The 20378-nt window shown below is 48.9% G+C and overlaps 1 long non-coding RNA gene across 1 annotated transcript; it reads right to left on the bottom strand.

The window, feature by feature from the left end:
- Positions 1–3564: 3564 nt before the first annotated feature.
- Positions 3565–15482, bottom strand: LOC112611383. Its single transcript, XR_003116644.1, has 4 exons — positions 15423–15482; positions 12626–12733; positions 5125–5246; positions 3565–4067 (listed from the first exon to the last, which is right to left on the bottom strand). It is a non-coding gene; the product is annotated as an uncharacterized LOC112611383 (long non-coding RNA).
- Positions 15483–20378: the final 4896 nt, after the last annotated feature.

The following is a 20378-nucleotide window of genomic DNA, read 5'->3' as shown; positions in this document are numbered from 1 at the left end:
GCACGATCACGGCTCATTGCAGCCTCGACCTCCCGGGCTCAGGCAATCCTCCTGCCTCAGCCTCCTGAGTAGCTGGAACTACAGGTGTGCACCACCACACCCGACTAATTTTTAAATTACATGTAGAGATGGGATCTATGTTCCTCTGGCTTGTCTTTAATTTCTGGGCCCAAGCAATCTTCCCCCTCAGCCTCCCAAAGTGCTAGGATTATAGGCATGAGCCAATGCACCTGGCCAGGAAAAAATGTTGTGTAAGCCTCTTTCCCCCAGTCAGATTTTGCATTCATCCCCCTTGGTGCGCAGGGATCTGACTGTGGTGATGGGTCTGGAGGCAGCAAGAGGTTTGGGGTTTGCTTTGAGAACGACCTGCTCTTGCAAGCTAATTGTCTCAATGAGAACATGACAAAGTCTTCCACAAGGGCAGGTTGATCCACTCAGGTGGGAAAAGAGCATTGGCTTCTAACAGCAAAAGGAAGATGATGTGGAATTTGAGGTTCCAGTTTCTCATTTGCACCACAATCCACCCAGCGATTCCCATTCCAATTCTTAGAGCCCTGCTCTTTTCCAATCAATGTCCTAACTTTCCAGTAAAATGCCTGGAAAGGCTGTGATATCAATTTGTGTTGTTCTCCAACACCCAGAAGGATAAAATTGGGTCTGGAACACAGAGAAATGGCTTTCCAGCCTGGGGCCTAGCCTGCTTGCCTTTCACTCCGAATCAGAACAGTTTATGAAAGTTCCACCAGGCCGGGCGCGGTGGCTCAAGCCTGTAATCCCAGCACTTTGGGAGGCCGAGGCGGGCGGATCACGAGGTCAGGAGATCGACACCATCCTGGCTAACACGGTGAAACCCCGTCTCTACTAAAAAATACAAAAAATTAGCTGGGTGCTGTGGCGGGCGCCTGTAGTCCCAGCTACTCGGGAGGCTGAGGCAGGAGAATGGCGGGAACCCGAGAGGCGGAGCTTGCAGTGAGCCAAGATCACAGCCACTGCACTCCACCCTGGGGGACAGAGCAAGACTCCGTCTCAAAAAAAAAAAAAAGGAAGTTCCACTGACCTAGCAGGTATCCTTAGGACTCTGCACATAAGAAATCCATGCCTAGGGATTTTCAGGTAAAGGACATTGAGTCATTTCCCCATCAGCACTTCCAAGGTTCCAGTCTCTCTAGGGCACTTTACTATTTCCATTTTAGGCCCCTTTTCCTGCTCTTATTACTCTCAAAAAAGTTTCTAGGTGGGCATAGTGGCATGCAGCTATCATCCCAGCTACTCAGGAGTCTGAGGTGGGAGGATCGCTTGAGCCCAGGAGTTTGAGGCTGCAGTGAGCCATGATCATGCCACTGTACTCCAGCCTGGGTGAGAGAGCAAAACCCTGTCTCTTTTAAGAGAAAGTAAGAATGTTTCTAGCTTTGAGCTCTCCTTTTTTTTTCTTTCTCTTAAATGATATTGGGTTTTTCTCTTTGAGACGGAGTCTCGCTGTGTCTCCCAGGCTGGAGTGCAGTGGCGTGATCTCGGCTCACTGCAAGCTCCGCCTCCTGGGTTCACGCCATTCTCCCGCCTCAGCCTCCCAAGTAGCTGAAACTACAGGCCCCCCCCACCACGCCCGGCTAGTTTTTTGTATTTTTAGTAGAGACGGGGTTTCACCATGTTAGCCAGGATAGTCTCGATCTCCTGACCTCGTGATCCACCCGCCTCGGCCTCCCAAAGTGCTGGGATTACAGGCTTGAGCCACCGCGCCCGGCCTGAGCTCTCCTTTCTGGCTCCTTCACCTCATTTATGTTCCCATTACCACTTTCTGTTTCCTCTCTATGGGGAGTTATCTGGACAACCCCAAAGGGCCCCTCATCCCTCAGGGGATCCTCGTGGGGCTTCTCTTGGAGATTTGCAATAAGTTTCCCTTAGAAACTCAGAGAAGTTCTGCAATTTTTTTAAAAACATCTTTTTAATGTGTCAATTCATATTTTGTTTGATTTAGTACTTTCAAAGCCAGTATAACATCTGATCCTTTTTAGAAAGGTAGTAAAATGAAGAGACCCTATGTGAACAAATTAGACATACTGGGAAAGATATAATTATTGCTGTACTTATCCCTTTCAAAGGGGAAGTACAGTCATTCAGAGAAGAAGGAGAAAGGTTTCAAGATGGTCTGGTGTTTCAGAGCACAGCACTGATGGCTTAGATGGGAGAAGCTAACTGCAGGCAGGACACTCACAGCCTAGAGACACCAAGGTGGTAATTCACACCTACATCGTGAATAGCAGCTAAGAGTGAATTGCAACGTGTAGAGTAGAAACAGCCTGGGACAGGCTCGAGGTCAAGAGAACAAACAGATTTAGAAAAGCAGAGCTCAGTCAGTGCTGCCCGTGCAGCTTTACCTTAGTGGGAGTGTTTTGCTTGCAAAAGGGGAGTAAAAACAGGTTGTTCTCCAGACAGCTTGTTGCCAGTAAGCGAGTGAGTGCTCCTCTCCCCTCGACTGCCTGGGCTCCCCAACCAGCAATTCAGACGCAGCACGTGCTCTGGTGCCCAAGAGGATTCGTCAAGTCAGTGGTTGTCTGGAAATTTCACACCCTTTGATAATAACAGCTCATCTTCGAGTGTGCCCTGCCTGCCTGCACTGTGCTGCCCCCATGTCAGCCACAGGCCACGGCCTGGCTGAGGTCGCACAGGTGATGCTCTGCCATTTCATTTCAGCTCATGCCACAAACAAGTGCTCTTTTCACGGCCCACATAGCGCCATATTCTTCACACTTCTATGCTTTTTCTTAGTGATTTTGCTGTTTAAAATGACCCCAAGCCCAGTGCTGACGTACTGTCTAGCATTCTAAGAGCAAGAGGCTGTGATGTGCCTCACAGAGAAATGCGTGTGAGACAGCTTTATTCAGGGGTGAGTTCCAGGGCCGCTGGCCATGGACACAGTGTTAGTGGGATCACCAACATCTATTCAAAAAGGTGTCTTTAAACAGGAACACGCATAAGCAAGGTTATGTACTGATTGGTTGATGAAAATGTTGTGACCAGAGGCTCGCAGGAACCCAGCCCTGTATTTCTCCAGAAGCAAGGGCTCTGTATTCACAAATTCAGTGTTTAGGTGACTTTTAGAACTCACGGTGGCAAATCACAAGAATCAACTGCATCTGCCTCCATTTTGGTCCACAGAGAAGCAAAGTGACAAGAAGGGCACACAGAAAACAGCCAGTGCCCTCCAGTCCCACACAACCTGGTGTCCAGGGGCAGAGTGGCTTGTGCTAAGCTTCTTCCCAGCCCCACTCAGATTTCCTTTGTATTTCTGGTGATTCCCCCCTGTTTTCTCTGGTTCTCCAGAATACAGTCTTCCAAGTTGTTTTAATCAGATTCATTCCTACCTTGATGAAGAACTAGTGAAACATTTGAGACTACTGACCTCCTAGTGGTCTTTAAATTTTTTTTAAGGTGAATACACCTGTAGGCTCAGTGTTTTGGGAGGCCAAGGAAGGGGGATTTCTTGAGTCCAGAAGTTTGAGACCAGCCTGGGCAACATAGCAAGACCTCACCTCTACCACAAAACAAAACAAAACATTTCGAGCCCCAAAAAAAGTCATTGTTTAAAAAATTGGTTCATACATACTATAACCCAGATTCCCAAATTTAAAAAAGACAATTCACATTTCTCATATGAGGTAGAGAGGGGAATTAATGTTTCATTCTCACACTGTATGATCAATTGAACAATTTGCCTCTGTGGGTCCTGTGGATCCAGGTCTTCAGCTGAGGCCCCTGGCAGCCTGCAAACCTCCCAGCCACCAGGCTCCTGAAGCAGCGCAATCCACTGTCCACGGCTCCTGAACACTGCTCCTGTCAGCAACGCTGATGGTGGATGGTGTGATGCCAATGCAAAATGGCTGTTGGTGGAAACACATTAGCTGTAATTACCAATTGTCACAGGTCTTTCTTTGAAAGGAATCTTTTTTCACAAAAATCCAACATTAACATCAGCCTCTCTTTGGTTTCCAACATGCTCAGGTTAGCCACAGTGATCCCAATTTCTGTTTCGTGTCACCTCTTGGCATACACACCCAAAATGTCAACTCCTATGGGAACAAACACTAAGCAAAGTGCAAGACCATGGGAGGCGTTCATCACAAGATGGCGGACAAAATGTGAGACCATGGAAGGCTCTCATCACAAGATGGCGGACTCGTGCGAGACCATGGGAGGTGCTCATCACAAGATGGCAGACTCGGATTTTGGCTGAATGTGTGGTGCAATTTCGAAAGAATGCTTTCGATTCCCTTTTACTGCATATGTCAGAACAATTTCCTGTTAACTAATATGATGTTCTCACTTTAGTTTTAGTATGTTTTAGTACAAATATCTAGGAACAAATTCTTCAATTGAACAATCTGAGAAACAAATTGCTCAACTGATCCAAGATCTGTCATTGTCTCATTCTACAGATAAGGAAATTGCAGCTCAGAGAGACCAAGAAGATTGGGAGACGGGGGTCTTACTCTATGAGTGCCACAGCCTTCCAACACCAGACTTCAGCACCAAAACAGGGCCCGGCGTGGCCAGGCATGGCAGAGCAAAAACCAGGCTCCTGACAAACTCTCACACAAACTGGAGGAGGGGTTTGGAGGGGCAGTTAAGACCCAAACTCCAGTTTCAGCAAGTCTGCATCACAGTTTTACAATCTCATCTTTGACCTTTTTCTTCCTTCATATCTAATTTATCTTCATTTTCTGGGTTTTGTACAAGTTCTCAGCCATCATTAAATCACATTACAACTTCACCTACCACATCTCTCCTTCCTCTTCCTCCTTTGAGATACTCTCTTACCTTCCTGTCATATAGACTTCTGACACCATGAAACAGTCTTCCCAAGTTGCCTGCTGTAATTAAAATAACTTTTAACTCCTCGGACACCATCTCTCTGCTGCTTCCTTTTTGCTGTTCTCTTCCATGAAGTGCTGGTTCCAAGCACTAAAAACAAACTCATATTCAGGAGTAAATTTTGTTCACTAATATACCAGGACACTCTTCCATTTGAGTTTGTTTTCTAAAAGACCACATAAGACTGCTGCTTTCTGAATTGTTTAAGGGGAAAGTTCACAATTGCATTTTAAAATAAAATAAAATGAGGCTCACATTGAGAACTCAGACTCTGAGGCTCTGCTGGGTAGGAAGCTCCCACACAGCAGGAACGTGTTCAACACACGCAGGCCAGGCACAACCACAGCTGCATTTGTGTTCATCGTCCACAGAATGCACTGCCGACGAAGACAAACGTGAAATGAGGGCCCGGAACCTTTAAAGCTGGTAATTCACAAAAATTCCAACTATATATATTGTATGGAAAACAAGGCGAAACTGTATAATACCTAATTCAGAACTTGCCCCTTATAATTGTCATATTTTTAATAAATTTTACTCCTTTTCCTAAAAAAGCGGAATGCCTGCCATTTTTCAAACATGCACTTAACTTTTAAGATAGAAACGGTTTCCCCGCACCTCTGTCCACCCTCACATATTCTATGCGCAGCCTCGTTTGTGCGATGCAATGTGAGGTTTCTCTTATGTGGACTCTCACTTCTCTTCGCTTCCTCAGTGATTTTCTCCTATCCTTCTCTTTGGTTTTACTGTTCTTTAGTGCTACATTATAAAATTAGAAGCAAAAGTGTTGCCTGGCCTTGCCCTGGTACACTGCTAGTGTTCACCAATAAATATAAACCAACTCCGTTTGTCTGCGTGTGGTTTTGGGTCAGGGCTGCTCTTTAGCCATTCTGGGATCAGCTGTCCCTTGATAGCTGCCTGAGGGGCTGGGGAACACTCTGAAGGGTGTGGTGCGAGGAGCAGCCCATGGTTGAGAATGAATCCCTATTTCTGTGTCAGCTCTGATACCTGCTGGCTCAGGCGACCACATCCGACCAAAATCACAGGCTTTCTTCCTCTCTCCAGCTATGTAAATGATAACCGTGCATCCAAGTGTCAACTTAAAAACCCCAGAGCCTTGCTCTCACTGTTAAAAGAGCTAATTGTGCCCTTGGGCACTAGCTGCCTTCATTCTCAAGGTACAGAGGAAATCGGTGAGGCCAGCCTTGGAAGACCCCCGGGTGGGGTGCAGTGTGGGTGCCTTCCTCTCGGCTCAGCCCCTCCCTCCTTCCTTCTCCACTTCTCAACTCTTTCACAGCCAGGAAGGGCCCCTGTACTCAATTTCTTTGTCCTGTCCTAGTAACTCCACTGTTCAACAACTCCCATTTTTTTTTTCCGGTGTTCTGCATCCTGTTTTTATTGTTTTGTGGCAGATCCCCACCGTAGAACATAATTGCAAGTACTCGGTGGTGCAAAAGAGCAGTTAGTGCCTAAGTACAGAAACACAATTCTTTTGTTTTAAGTAAATACTTAAACATTGCTCAGGTCCTACAAGCATCTGGACTCTAGGTCTGAGTAGCAGAGTGCGTCTCCTGTGGGCCCGCAAGGACCCCCAGATTCCCTCCCTGCAGTGATCAAGATATGGAACTGGAGCCACAGTTGGATCACAAGACGTCCCTTTTCTAGAGCCTTTCCCGGCCCTCTACAGGCAGGATCCGGCAGGAAAAAGATGATCGGAATTTCTCTAAGGTCAATGGTCCACACAGCTGAGGATTCTGTGTGGTTCTCTTGGTTCCCTTGGTGTCTGGAGGAGGCCGAGGCCCTTAGATGACCTTTCAGCTCCTCGCCCAGGACCAGCACGAGGGGCCCCCGGCCTCTGAGGACGCTGGCCCAGTGCCCTGGAAGAAGGCCTTGTCCCCTCGTCTTTAAAGGTCTTCCCCAACAGCCGAGGGTGCCATGTACGTGATGTGAGCTCCTCTGAGCCCAGGCTGCGTGATCGTCTGCCATGCCACGTGGAAGGGGTGGGAGCTGCGGCCATGGTGGTCATCCGGCTCCCCACCACGGGCAAGCTCTTGGCATCCGGGAGCTCGCCCTTGGCTGAATTCTTCATGCTGAGACAGGCGGCCAGCAGACGATGGGTGCCCTGCACGGAGGCGCTGAAGCCCTGCAGGCTCTGGAGCCCGTCAGACTGGGTGACCTTCACCAGGCAGTGTCCCAGGCCTCAGGACTCGGCTCTGTGCCCAACTTCCCGACATTGGCTGCCAGGCGGGTCTGGCGAAATCCTGGGGGTACAGGAAGCAAAGGGAGGTGGCACCAGCCGCTGGAGGCCAGGCTGCCCACCAAGTACCTCCAGAGCCGCGTGTGCCTGTCCACGCCCCTCCAGGGAACAGCTCACAAGTGAGCCAGTGAAACGATCCTTCATCCCTAGTGACCAAGAACCAGAGACAGCCAGGCCACTCAGAGGAAGCACAAAACCCCGGGAGCACCATGCCAGGAAATCTCCCCTCATGACAAAAGGAGAAGGTCTGAGGTCACCAGGAAAAATCACGAAAATCAACGAAAAGCTAAACATTTCAGGCTTTTTGTTTGTTTTTTAGAGACAGGGTTGTTATTGCCCAGGCTGGAGTGCAGTGGTGCAATCACAGCTCACGGCTGCCTTGAACTCTGCGACTCGAGCAATTTTCCTGCCTCAGTCTCCCAAATAGCTGGGACTACAGGCGTGTGCCACCAGGCCCAGCTAATTTTTTTTTTTTTTTTTTTGAAGATTGGGTATGTTGCCTCGGCTGGTGGCCAACTCCTGACTGATCTCAAGCAATTCTCTGCCTCAGCCTCCCAAAGTGCTCAGATTACGGGCATGAACCACCACACCTGGCCCTTCAGTTTTCTTTAAGAGGCATATTCCAGATAAACATATTAGAATATTTCAAAAGCATTGGTTTGTGTCAAAATCATTTTTCATTTTTTCAGAACACAGTCTATAAGCAATAAAAAGACAAATGCTACCATGGTCCAAATGTCCCCCCAAATGTATGTGTTGAAACGTGAGTGGCAAAGTGATAGTATTAACAGGTGGGGCCTTTAGGGGTGACTGAGTCACAAGGTCAGAGCCTTCAGGAATGGGATTTGTTACCTTATGAAAGGGCTGGTGGGAACTAGGCAGGTCCTTTTCCCCGTCTGCTTTCTACCATGTGAGGACACAGCATCCCTTCCCCACAGAGGACAAAGCAACAAGGGGCCATCTTGAAAGCAGAGAGCAGCCCTCCCCAGACCTCAGAGCTGCAGGGCCCTGATCACAGTCTTCCAGCCTCCAGAACTGTCAGAAATAAATGTGTGTTTTTTATAAGTTATCCAGTCTCAGATATTTTATTATAATATAACAGCATAAACAGACCAAGACAGAAGCCCAAGTATAATCCACTCAACTGTGGAGTTCTTTCTTTCTTTCTTTTTTTTGAGACAGAGTCTCGCTCTGTCGCCCAGGCTGGAGTGCAGTGGCCGGATCTCAGCTCACTGCAAGCTCTGCCTCCTGGGTTTACGCCATTCTCCTGCCTCAGCCTCCCGAGTAGCTGGGACTACAGGCGCCGCCACCTCGCCCGGCTATTTTTTTGTATTTTTTAGTAGAGACGGGGCTTCACTGTGTTAGCCAGGATGGTCTCGATCTCCTGACCTTGTGATCCGCCCGCCTCAGCCTCCCAAAGTGCTGGGATTACAGGCGTGAGCCACTGCACCCGGCCTCGTGGTGTTCTTTCTATTGACATTCTTATTACAAAGCTTTCACAGTCACGTAAAGGCCAGGCTGCAGGACTGAGGAAGACAGGGAGGGAGCCTCCAGAGCAGCGGTCCCCAGCCTCTTTGGCACCAGAGATGGGTTTTGTGGAAGACAATTTTTCCACTGACAGCAGGGACAGGGGGATGGTTTTGGGGTGATTCAAGTGCATTACATTTATTGTACACTTTATTTCTTTGTTATTACATTATAATATATAATAAAATAATTATACAACTCACCATTACGTAGACTCAGTGGGAACCGTGAGCTTGTTTCCCTGCACCTAGACGGTCCCATCTGGGGGTGATGGGAGACAGTGATGGTTTATCAGGCATTAGATTATCAGGAGGAGAATGCAACCTAGATCCTCGCAGGCACAGTTCACGACAGGGTTCACGCTCCTACGAGAATCCACCGCACCACAGACATGACAGGAGGCAGAGCTCAGACAGTAGCACCAGTGATGGGAGCAGCTGCAAATACAGAGGAAGCTTCACTCACTCTCCCACTGCTCACCTCCCGCTGTGCAGCCCAGTTCCTAACAGGCCACGGACGGGGAGCAGCGCTTGGTTAGGAACCCCTGCTCCAGGCCGGGCGCGGTGGCTCACGCCTGTAATCCCAGCACTTTGGGAGGCCGAGGCGGGCGGATCACAAGGTCAGGAGATCGAGACCACGGTGAAACCCCGTCTCTACTAAAAATACAAAAAATTAGCCGGGCGCGGTTGTGGGCGCCTGTAATCCCAGCTACTCGGGAGGCTGAGGCAGGAGAATGGCGGGAACCCGGGAGGCGGAGCTTGCAGTGAGCTGAGATCGCGCCACTGCACTCCAGCCTGGGCCACAGAGCGAGACTCCGTCTCAAAAAAAAAAAAGGAACCCCTGCTCCACAGCATTCCCTCGGAAAAGGAGGGAGGCAGCCGCTGCTCCACACAGCAGAGGAGGAGGAGTGGCAGTGCTCCGGGACTCCGGAATCGCACACGGCAGAGTGGACCCAGAACTGAGGACACAGCACAGCACGGACAGGCCCGACTCTCAACAGCCCGACGCACAACGGGCCAGCTTTACGACAGCGTGAAAGCCATCTGCATTCAGTAACGCCCCCCTTACCAGCGGTCTTACAGGGGGTCCTGTCAGCGTAGACGCCATGTAAGTGGAGGAGCATCTGTGTAGTGCAGAGACGTTTCCACTCAGGGATGCTAACGGAAAGCCACGGTCGGCTGCAGCGCGTTACCGGGAGACACTCACGACAATGTCCTTGTTCACACAGAGTCTACATCACAAAACGTCTAATTTTAGTGATACTCCCCCCAGTCAGACACAAAACTTCCACACGTACTTACTTCACTCCAGTAATGATCTCAATGAACCAGTTTTCACTGAGAAATAGCAGAGCGCAGCCCTCACGTAATGCTCACTTGGGGACACCCTAGGAAACGCGCCACATTTGGGACTGCTTCAAAATAAAGAACACTTATGTACAAAATCCCCCACACTTCTGTGACAACAGACATCGGCCTCCAATGCCGAGAAAATTACATGAGCTACCGTTTCCCTGTCAGCCCATCTTAAAGGAGACAGGAGTGGTGTGTTCCTGTCAGACCAGCAGCTCCAGGCTGGGCACCACCGCTCACTCCTGTAGTCCCAGCGCTGTGGGAGGCCGAGGTGGGAGGATCACTTGAGGCCAAGAGTTGGAGACCAGCCTCAGCAACACAGCAAGACTCCGTTTCTTTTTTTTTTTTTTTTTTGAGACAGTCTCGCTCTGTCGCCCAGGCTGGAGTGCAGGGGCGCGATCTCGGCTCACTGCAAGCTCCGCCTCCCGGGTTCACGCCATTCTCCTGCCTCAGCCTCCCGAGTAGCTGGGACTACAGGCGCCCACAACCGCGCCCGGCTAATTTTTTGTATTTTTAGTAGAGACGGGGTTTCACCGTGGTCTCGATCTCCTGACCTTGTGATCCACCCGCCTCGGCCTCCCAAAGTGCTGGGATTACAGGCGTGAGCCACCGCGCCCGGCCAAGACTCCGTTTCTTAAAAAAAAAAAAAAAAAAAAGTTAGCCAGGCATGGTCGTGCGCACCTGTCGTCCCAGCTACTTGGGAGGCTGAGGTGAGAGGACTAACTGAGCCCAGGAGGTCAAAGCTGCAATAAGCCATGACTGCACCACCGCACTTCAACCGGGTGACAGAGCCAGACCCTGCCTTCAACAACAACAACAAAAGTACCAGCTCCAATCCCGTCTTGGTTTTATTCCCATTTTACTCTGAGAGACTAGCTGGCAGCAACGGTGATCCCACAGCACCCTGGCCATCCCTGCTGGCACCCGGGCCCTCTTGGACAGGTCCACAGGCTGCTTTCTCACGTGCACAGAGCCTCACTCATGCCAAAGGTGAAGCACACAGGCCCTGGGCTCTCCGTACACTCGGACACCAGCCACCTTCAGGGCCACTTGGGATTACTTTCTGTACAAAGAAAGGGTGGCTAGGATGTAAGGCTACTCCCAGCCCTGAAAGATAGTTTCAACACTGGGGAGGCGGCATTTAATGTGTTTTGAAACCTTAAAGCCAGTCCACAAAAAGGTCCAACTGGATCCATAAATGGGACATCTGTCGTTGGATCACAAATTTCTCAACAGCCCAGAGTCTGCAGAATATCCCTCGAATCTGTCGGCAAGCAGAACAGCACTCAGGCTGGGTGAGCAGGGGCTTGCCGCCGGGCGCCGGCCTGCAGGTCTGCACAGGGGTGTAGGCAGCACAGTGAGCCCTCGGTGTGTACAGTGGTCCAGGCAGCACCGTGCACCCTCCTGGGAGTGACCAACTGAGGCTAGTGTGGCAGCGATGAACACAAATGTAGGCTTCGTGCATGACTGGCTGCCCCCTCACCTCAAGATCAAAGCTGCAAACCCTGGATCCACCTACAGGGCTGCTGTTGGTGATATATTCAGAGCTTTCAGTCCACACTTCTTGCTTTTCCATTTAAATGTAAGTCTTTGTACTGTAATACTTTGGGTATCCCAAGGTTTAGTCTTGTGAAATTTTACCTTCTCTAGAGCTGTCCTTTTGAAGTATTTGAGTTATAAATAAAGACAACACCAAAGTTCATATATTTAACCCAATAGTGGGTTTAGCACAACGTGATGCCAGTAGAGAAACGTTATACATTTGTGGTAAGGAGCAACTCTCTTTATTCCAATATCTAACACGAAAAATCTGCTTTGTGTCAGCTAATATTCCACAGATATTCGAAGCACAACTACAAAAATAACTTGCTTAGAAGTCCCTGTCTTGCCAACTAATTTTTGACTGAACACAAGGTGGGGGCCTTCCAAAAAGAAAATTTGGTTTCCAAATAGGACATTTCTTTTTAAAAATTAATTAATTAATTAATTTATTTATTTTATTATTTTTTTTGAGACAGAGTCTCACTCTGTTACCCAGGCTGGAGTGCAGTGGCACGATCCTGGCTCACTGCAACCTCCCCCTCCCGGGTTCAAACAATTCTCCTGCCTCAGCCTCCTGAGTAGCTGGGACTACAGTGCGTGCCACCATGCCTGGCCAATTTTTGTATTTTTAGTAGACACGGGGTTTCACCATGTTGGTCAGGCTGGTCTTGAACTCCTGACCTCATGATTCGCCCACCTCGGCCTCCCAAAGTGCTGGGATTACAGGCGTGAGCCACTGTACGCGGCCTAAAAATAGGACATTTCTTTAGAGGTTTCAATAATTTTACGTAATCATGGGTTCATAGAAAAACTATTCCAAATTACCTAATGGACTGCTATATTTTTTGATACTCTTGATAATTTTTTAAAAAGTCATCTTAAGATGTTTATTTCTATAGAAGTATTTTGCTCACTTCTAGTTACTATTTATTCCATGTTGAGTTTTATTTTATATGATCATCCATTTTCCTTTATCAAACCATTCCCAAGCAAAATCAAAGAAAAACCCAGTGCAGGCTTAAGTCAAACCAGGCTGTTAAGGCAAAAAGTCGATATACGAAGAGTCCAAAGTACTCACTGAAAATTATGCGAAGCCATTCTGAAAACATAATGAGTGCAAATCCCATTGTTATTCATATTCTTAAGAAAAATAACTGGTGACTTCAATGATCAGCTCTTCATCCACCTTGAACGAGAGAAAGAGAAAGGAATTTACCCATGGTATTTACAAATGCCACCTAACCTAGCATTCAACATAAAAGAGACAGGCTGGGTGCGGTTGTGATGGCTCACGCCTGTAATCCCAGCACTTTGGGAGGCTGAGGCGGGTGGACTGCTTAAGGCCAGGAATTGAAGATCAGCCTGCGCAACACAGACAGATCCTGTCTCTAATAAAAACAATAATCATAAAAATAAAAAGGAAAATAAAACAAAAGAGGCATGACCAGAATGCTGTTTGCCCCCCTTATGGATTTTTCATTTCATCTACATTTTGCTTTGCAATTTGAGAATAGAAGGATCTGCCCATTTAAGAAAAACATGCCGTTCTGATGTTTAAAAGGCTCGTAAAGAAAGAAATGTCCTGTACTGGGTCTATCTAGCCGAGTGGGACACAACTAAGTCCATATGGGGCCCCCAGAGAATTCAGCCCTTACTAGATATTCGCTCTTATTAATATTATTCTAGACCTGATTCTCTGAAGTTACAGAGTATTCATACGGATTTTAATATTTTAGAATTTTGTTTAAAAGGCTCATCTTCACAATACTGCTCTGGTTACAACCGGGACTTTTCCTCATTCCCACTGTGCTCCCGCAGAGAACGGGGTGCAGGGCAGGTCCCCTCAAAGGTACGGCTGGGTCAAAGGGCGAATGTGTTTGGGATTCCAGCAGACGCCGCTGGCCACTCCCCTAGGGAGGGCACCCCACCCGCCAGCAATGCAGAAGGGCATGTCACAGCAACGCTGCTTCCAAACATTTTATGCATCACCCATCCAATAGCAGAAAAATAACTCCTTTTCCTTTTCTTTCACCGCGTCCCTTTCTGGAGCCCTTGCTAGTTAGGACCATGCCCAGGACTTGCGCCCCGGGGTTCATGAGCTCCCCGTCCTAACTGAGCCTCATTCTGAGCTGCCGGCGAGGCTGCCAAAAATTTCGAGCAGAAGAGAGGATTTCGGCTGGTGCCAGAGAAACAGGAGCGGCTGCTCATTCCACACATCCAGGGCAGGACCATCCCAACAGGCACCAGTGAACCCGGAGGATAAATGTGACTTGGCCAAGGGCATGGGGATTAGAGCCTAATCCAGTAACACAGTGGCCACTTCTGTGATCGAGGAAGCATCTGGGAGAATGATGCTAATAACTAAGAAAACAAAAGAAAAGCAAGGATTAAAAACTATATTTGCCACATGGAACTTTGACAGTGATGCCACGGTACGCGTTCCAACGCCTCACCCTCATTCTGCCAGGAGCCGCACTGAGGACGGAGTTCTTGGGGGAGAGAATAATATGGTGGATTTTTTGGAATGGCATATTCTAATAAGAGGAGGAAAACATTTAAATTTTTGATTTTTAATTCAATGAATATGTATTTAATTTAATAGCTAACGCCTAAGGCTGCACACCTGTCAGGTCTACTTACTCTCCTCAATATGGAATCTGTTTTTACATTATAAAAACAATACCTTTCTTGAAAAAATTCACACTACATGTAAGTATATAAGGCAGCACCTGAGCCTCCATAACCTCATCCTCAGGGAGGGTTCCGTGCTCCTCCCAGACCTTTGTGTGTGCCATAAAAACAGCCAAAGCCCAGTGAACGCATCTGAGCTGGGTCCCCCTCCAGGCCTGTCCATTTGCTTTTACCCTTTGAAGACTGCGTTGCCATCCCCAGTTCACAGAGGAATGGACCCACGTCCACTCAGCTTTCACCTCCGGGTAGATTTTGACCCACTTAACTCTAGCATATTTAAGTTGTGCAACAGAAGAAAACAGACAAGCTGTTATATTTCTATTCCAAGATACCCAGGTTTCTTATTTCCAGATCCTATACTACACTAAGTCAAGAGTTCAAAAAAACAACAAAAGGGAAGTATTTCTCATTATAAGATATGTTTAAAAAACAGTCTTTGGCTGGGCGTGGTAGCTCAAGCCTGTAATCCCAGCACTTTGGGAGGCCGAGGCGGGCGGATCACGAGGTCAGGAGATGGAGACCATCCTGGTTAACACAGTGAAACCCCGTCTCCACTAAAAATACAAAACATTAGCCGGGCGAGGTGGCGGACGCCTGTAGTCCCAGCTGCTCAGGAGGCTGAGGCAGGAGAATGGCGGGAACCCGGGAGGCGGAGGTTGCAGGGAGCCGAGATTGTGCCACTGCACTCCAGCCTGGGCAACAGAGCGAGACTCCATCTCAAAAAAAAACAAAAAACAAAAAAAACAAAAACAGTCTTTAAATGGTCGACTTTCAGAATTGCAGCAAGAGCAGAAATGGACACACCCAACAGGCCTTGTTTGTTCCCACACAATTGCCAAGCTTGAAGGACGGCCCGGGAAGGGGGCCGCCTGCTTTGGTGGGCCTCATAATCGGCCTGCAGAATCTTCCAGGCATACTGGTCTGCAGGCCCCTGAGCAGGACCTCTGGGGCTCCCACTCCAGGTCATCTTCCTGTCCCGGCCGCCCTTCTCGGCTCAACTCTCCCCTTCCTGCCATGCTTGCCAGCTCCAGGGGTGGTGTCCTCGGTAGCTCCCAACTCCTCCCATCTCCCCTCTCTCCAGGCCCCAGCCCTTCCACTCCTGGGACACCTCCTTGTCTTTCACTGGCTACTTTCTATGTGGCGTGGAACCTCAGCAGACGGCCTTCTGTGCCCCACACGCTCACCATGTGCAGCTTCTGCTGCTGCCCTGCTCCAAGCCCCCAACTGAGTTCTGGAGCAGGAACATGTGTGCACCCAGGCCCCGGCACCTCCTCACCCAGGCCTGGGCAGGTGAGCACCCCCAACAGGTGTCGTGATTCTCAGTTGCAGCTGCTGCCTTCAGTGCCTGTGCCTCTCCTTCTTCTCTCCATTTTCCAAAGTCATAGAGGACCACCAGAAAACATCCAAAACCAAAAAGATCAACTACAGCTCTCTCCCAACACTTCCCAGCCTTACCTGCAAGCTTTCTTCGAGGCAAAGGTCCCACACTGGCCTCTCCTCCCTCCGACACCTTCCTCTGCCTGCCTGTAGGGCTCTTGGCCTCACATCCTAAATTCACACACAAAGCTTAGCTCCCTTCGAGCCACCTCGTGTCCTCCCTGCCATCAGCTCTACATATCTTGACTAATCGCAGGGAGCTACTGAGATTTGTGAAGCAATTCATTAAGAAGCTAAGTCCCTGTGGCTGCTGCTTATCTCTAAAAACACGGCCTCGGCTCTCATGTCCTTGGGGATCAATCTGCCCAGAACACACCAGGGAAGCATGAAGTTGTACGAGCAATGAAGAAACTGCCCCTGATGAGAAAGCCCAGCTTGAGGGTAGCTTCAGCACCACAGGCAGGACAGGAATCAACAGCAGACCCCTCCTTACCTTGCAAGAGATGGAGTGGAGAGAAGAGAACCCAGACAGCGTGTACCCCTCGTCTCCTCAGCACCCATGGACACATCCCCAGGGCCTACAAACCTCTTGTTGGGTCCAGGGATGGCCCCACCCCATTCACGCCCGTCTCCAGGACCTTCTTCACCAAGGCTCACAGCTGGATGCTGTCCTGGAGATATGGTTAATTTTAAACACATCATTGTATTAGAAATCTCATCTTGGGTACGGGCTAAACACAGAACTGAATGCCCTGAAAGAATCAAGTCCTCCAGAGACTTCTTTTTCCGCTGACTGAAACTCAGGTCCGAACTCATCCCCTCACAGGGTCTCCCCAGATACAACCAGAAGGGGCACACACTGCATGGGCTTCCACGAGCTCACATGGCGAAGCCAGCGGCTGCTGGACGCAGCCTCGGAGGCAGAGCCAGCCGTGACCCGGGCCTCCCCATCTTGGTCAGCGGAGCACTCCAGCCTCCCACCCCGTGGGTGCCCTCATCAGGGTCCTGCTGCCCCATGAGATGCATGTGGAGCCCACCCAGGACCCTGCACACTCACTCCTGGGCCCTCCTGACCACTGTCCTGTGGAGCACACGCGCAGGTAGAAATGTCCAGGGCCAGGCCGCACGCCCCACTGCCCCCTACTCCTCTTGGCTGGCCCCAGCCCACGACCTCTGATCTCCCTCACTGCAGCCCAGGGACCTCCGAGGCTCTGGTCTGGCCAGGGGCACCCTGATGCAGGCCCTGCCAGGCAGCACCCTCCACAGAGCACACGTTCCAGGGGACTGAGGCTCCGCCCGGGCTCTGAGACTGGCTGGTCCCACAGCCTTTTTTAGGATGAAGAACAGGATGGGGAAGGTAAAGGCAGATGTGGGAGGTGATGCCACAGTATTACCTAGATCTGATTAGAAAACACTGGAAGTTTTGGCCGGGCGCAGTGGCTCAAGCCTGTAATCCCAGCACTTTGGGAGGCCGAGACGGGCGGATCACGAGGTCAGGAGATCGAGACCATCCTGGCGAACACGGTGAAACCCCGTCTCTACTAAAAAATACAAAAAACTAGCCGGGTGACGTGGCGGGCGCCTGTAGTCCCAGCTCCTCGGGAGGCTGAGGCAGGAGAATGGCGGGAACCCGGGAGGTGGAGCTTGCAGTGAGCTGAGATCCGGCCACTGCACTCCAGCCTGGGCGACAGAGCGAGACTCCGTCTCAAAAAAAAAAAAAAAAAAAGAAAACACTGGGAGTTTTAAAAAGCGTGCACTGGGGAGAAACCACTCAAGGTGAGAACTGGTCGCTTCCTGCCTGTGTGTGTTTTCATTTCACTGGGGAGAGTTTCATGAGTACCAGTGCTCAGAAAGCTTTAAGAAGAAGCCTTCTGGACAAGCAGAACTCACAGTAATGCCCCCGTCAGAGTTCTGGAAGATTAAACCACAAGGAACACGCAGGGCTCCCAGAGGAGGGCGCAGATGTGTGGCAAACGTGCCTTCCTCATTCCTTTCTTCTGTGCACGACGGGTGTTAATCCAGTACACTTACCTCAATGCCTAACATGTCAAAAATTAAAATTAAAAAAATTAATTGTATCATTAATTTATTAATGTATTATTTGTAATTTATTATATTATTTATAAGTGATGTTTATCAGTGTAACTTACTGTTAATTTAATTAAAAAATAGCCTGGGCCCAGTGGTTCACGCTTGTAATCCCAGCACTTTGGGAGGCTGAAGGAGGTGGATCACGAGGTCGGGGGGTCGAGACCAGCCTGGCCAAGATGGTGAAACTCTTGTTTCTACTAAAAATACAGAAATTAGCCGGGTGGAGTGGCGGGTGCCTGTAATCCAAGCTACTAGGGAGGCAAGGCAGGAGAATCACTTGAACCTGGGAGACAGAGGTTGCAGTGAGCCAAGATCACGCCACTGCACTCTAGCCTTGGTGATAGAGCAAGACTCCATCTCAAAATAAAATAAAATAAAATAAAAAATAAAAAAATAAGCAAGTTAGCCGCGATGACCCCTTAATGGGAAGTGGTCAATGGGCACATCTCTGCAGTCATGCAGTATTTCATCAGACGCCTCAAGTACTGTGTTTGTGAAACAGGAATGTCTGAGGGAGATGAATCCTGTTGCTTCATGCCCTTAAAAAACAAAAGCAAGACATTCACACACAGACACCAATACCTACACTTGGCGCAATCTAAAAGCAAAGGTGTAGTTTAGAACATTTGGAGTAATCCTATTTTATAAATATCCTTCCCATTACAGATCAAGTACACCAAGTCCACAAAAACCCAACTCAAATTTGTCACGTGTGCTGGTCAACAGGGAGAAGAAAAACATGATCCACAGGCAAAGCAGCACCTGTGTGGAGAGAACGCCACTTCCCACCGACATCCTAGTGGTGACGACAGAGACAGGCAACACTCGCCGAGGCCCAGCCACCTCCCACCCAGTGCTGTTGAGAAAGTAAAGACAGCTTGACAGGCTTGATGCCAAGGACCCAGGACATTTACTGTGGCGTGACAGTCCCCACAGGTTACTTCAGGGCGGATGTCCATGGCCTGAACCCCAGAGGCCGGGTGGTGAGTCCAGGCCTTGGTGCCCAGCAAGGAGCAGGTGTCCCTGAGAACCCAAACACCCCTGAGTGGATGTGGGAACCACCATGGAGAACGAGACTCCCATAAGCCCACTGTTCAAGATGGCCTGGCAAACGGGTCGGTTATAAACGCTGCTGCAGGTCCCTGAAAAAAACAAAACTGGATGAGGTTTCCCTCTTGTCTTGCATGTCCTTGGGAGCTTGATCTTGTAACCATGAGGCTGTGCTTTCTTTTTTCACATCGGTGGCCCGGGTTTAGGGCCCAATTCCTGTCTTCGGGGATGAGTCCTTTGTCTTCTATTTATATGTGTTGTGTGTGTCATATACAAGAGTTTTGGTTAATTGGTCTAATAACAACAACAGCTTAAATCAAATATTTTGTCAGAAAAGTAAAAAGTGTAATAACTTTTATTTAGCTCACGTGACTTAAGTAATCTTTGGGAAACAAAAACAGTTTTAAAGATTATTGGTAAAATAAAGACATTTGGTCTAAATTACGCAGGTCAGATATTAAGTTGACTACATGCTTTAAGGTCATAAACTGCTTCTTTGACTTTTGAAAGTTGTTCAATTCACCTACCTTGTAGACATTAGATTCTAGATAACACCTGGGGACACGTGGAGAGCCACACCCGAACTATGCTGGAGAGTCCGCCCTTATCTGCACTTCTGTCTGGTGGGTCCTAGGCTAGGCTCCACACCTGGGACATAATTAAAATCCCTTACTTACTGAGATTTTCACCAAAGCAAAAGTTGCTAAGAGTTAACATTGTATTTGAGACTACTCAAGAAATAGTTCTACACCCAAGGCGAAAAGGAAAGTGGAATATACTTTTGGTAAAAAGATTTTAAGAAGTCATGGGAATGTGGATGTTTCTGCCTGGATTAAAGAGCTAAAGAATTGTTTTAAGTTAGGATCAAGCTAAAGGTTTGAACAAGTTGTGGAAGGTTTGTAAAAAATTAATTGTACAAGAAATTCTGTGTATGGACATTGGCTAAAGTTAAAGGGGTATTATTCTGTTTTCCTGTAAATTAAACATTGGAATAAAAACACAACAGGTTTTTCTTAAAGCAAAATCCTACTTATAATCTGCTCTTTAACAAAAAAAATTGTAAAGGGTTATAAAAGGTATAAGAATCTTACCTGCCGGGCGCGGTGGCTCAAGCCTGTAATCCCAGCACTTTGGGAGGCCGAGACGGGCGGATCACGAGGTCAGGAGATCGAGACCATCCTGGCTAACAGGGTGAAACCCCGTCTCTATTAAGAAATACAAAAAACTAGCTGGGCGAGGTGGCCGGCGCCTGTAGTCCCAGCTACTCGGGAGGCTGAGGCAGGAGAATGGCGTGAACCCGGGAGGCGGAGCTTGCAGTGAGCTGAGATCCGGCCACTGCACTCCAGCCTGGGCGACAGAGCGAGACTCCGTCTCAAAANTTACCTTAGGGGCCCGGCGTGGTGGCTCATGTCTGTAATCTCAGCACTTTGGAAGGCCGAGGTGGGCGGATCACAAGGTCAGGAGATTGAGACCATCCTGGCTAACACAGTGAAACTCCATCTCTACTAAAAAAAAAACAACACACAAAAAATTACCCAGTCATGGTGGCGGGAACCTGTAGTCCCAGCTTCTCAGGAGGCTGAGGCAGGAGAATGGCATGAACCTGGGAGGCAGAGCTTGCA

Source organism: Theropithecus gelada, chromosome 18 (genome assembly GCF_003255815.1).
Source record: "Theropithecus gelada isolate Dixy chromosome 18, Tgel_1.0, whole genome shotgun sequence".
NCBI classification, from domain to species: domain Eukaryota; kingdom Metazoa; phylum Chordata; class Mammalia; order Primates; family Cercopithecidae; genus Theropithecus; species Theropithecus gelada.
Note: the sequence above shows the minus strand (reverse complement) of the source record. Positions and strands in the feature narration are given on the sequence as shown.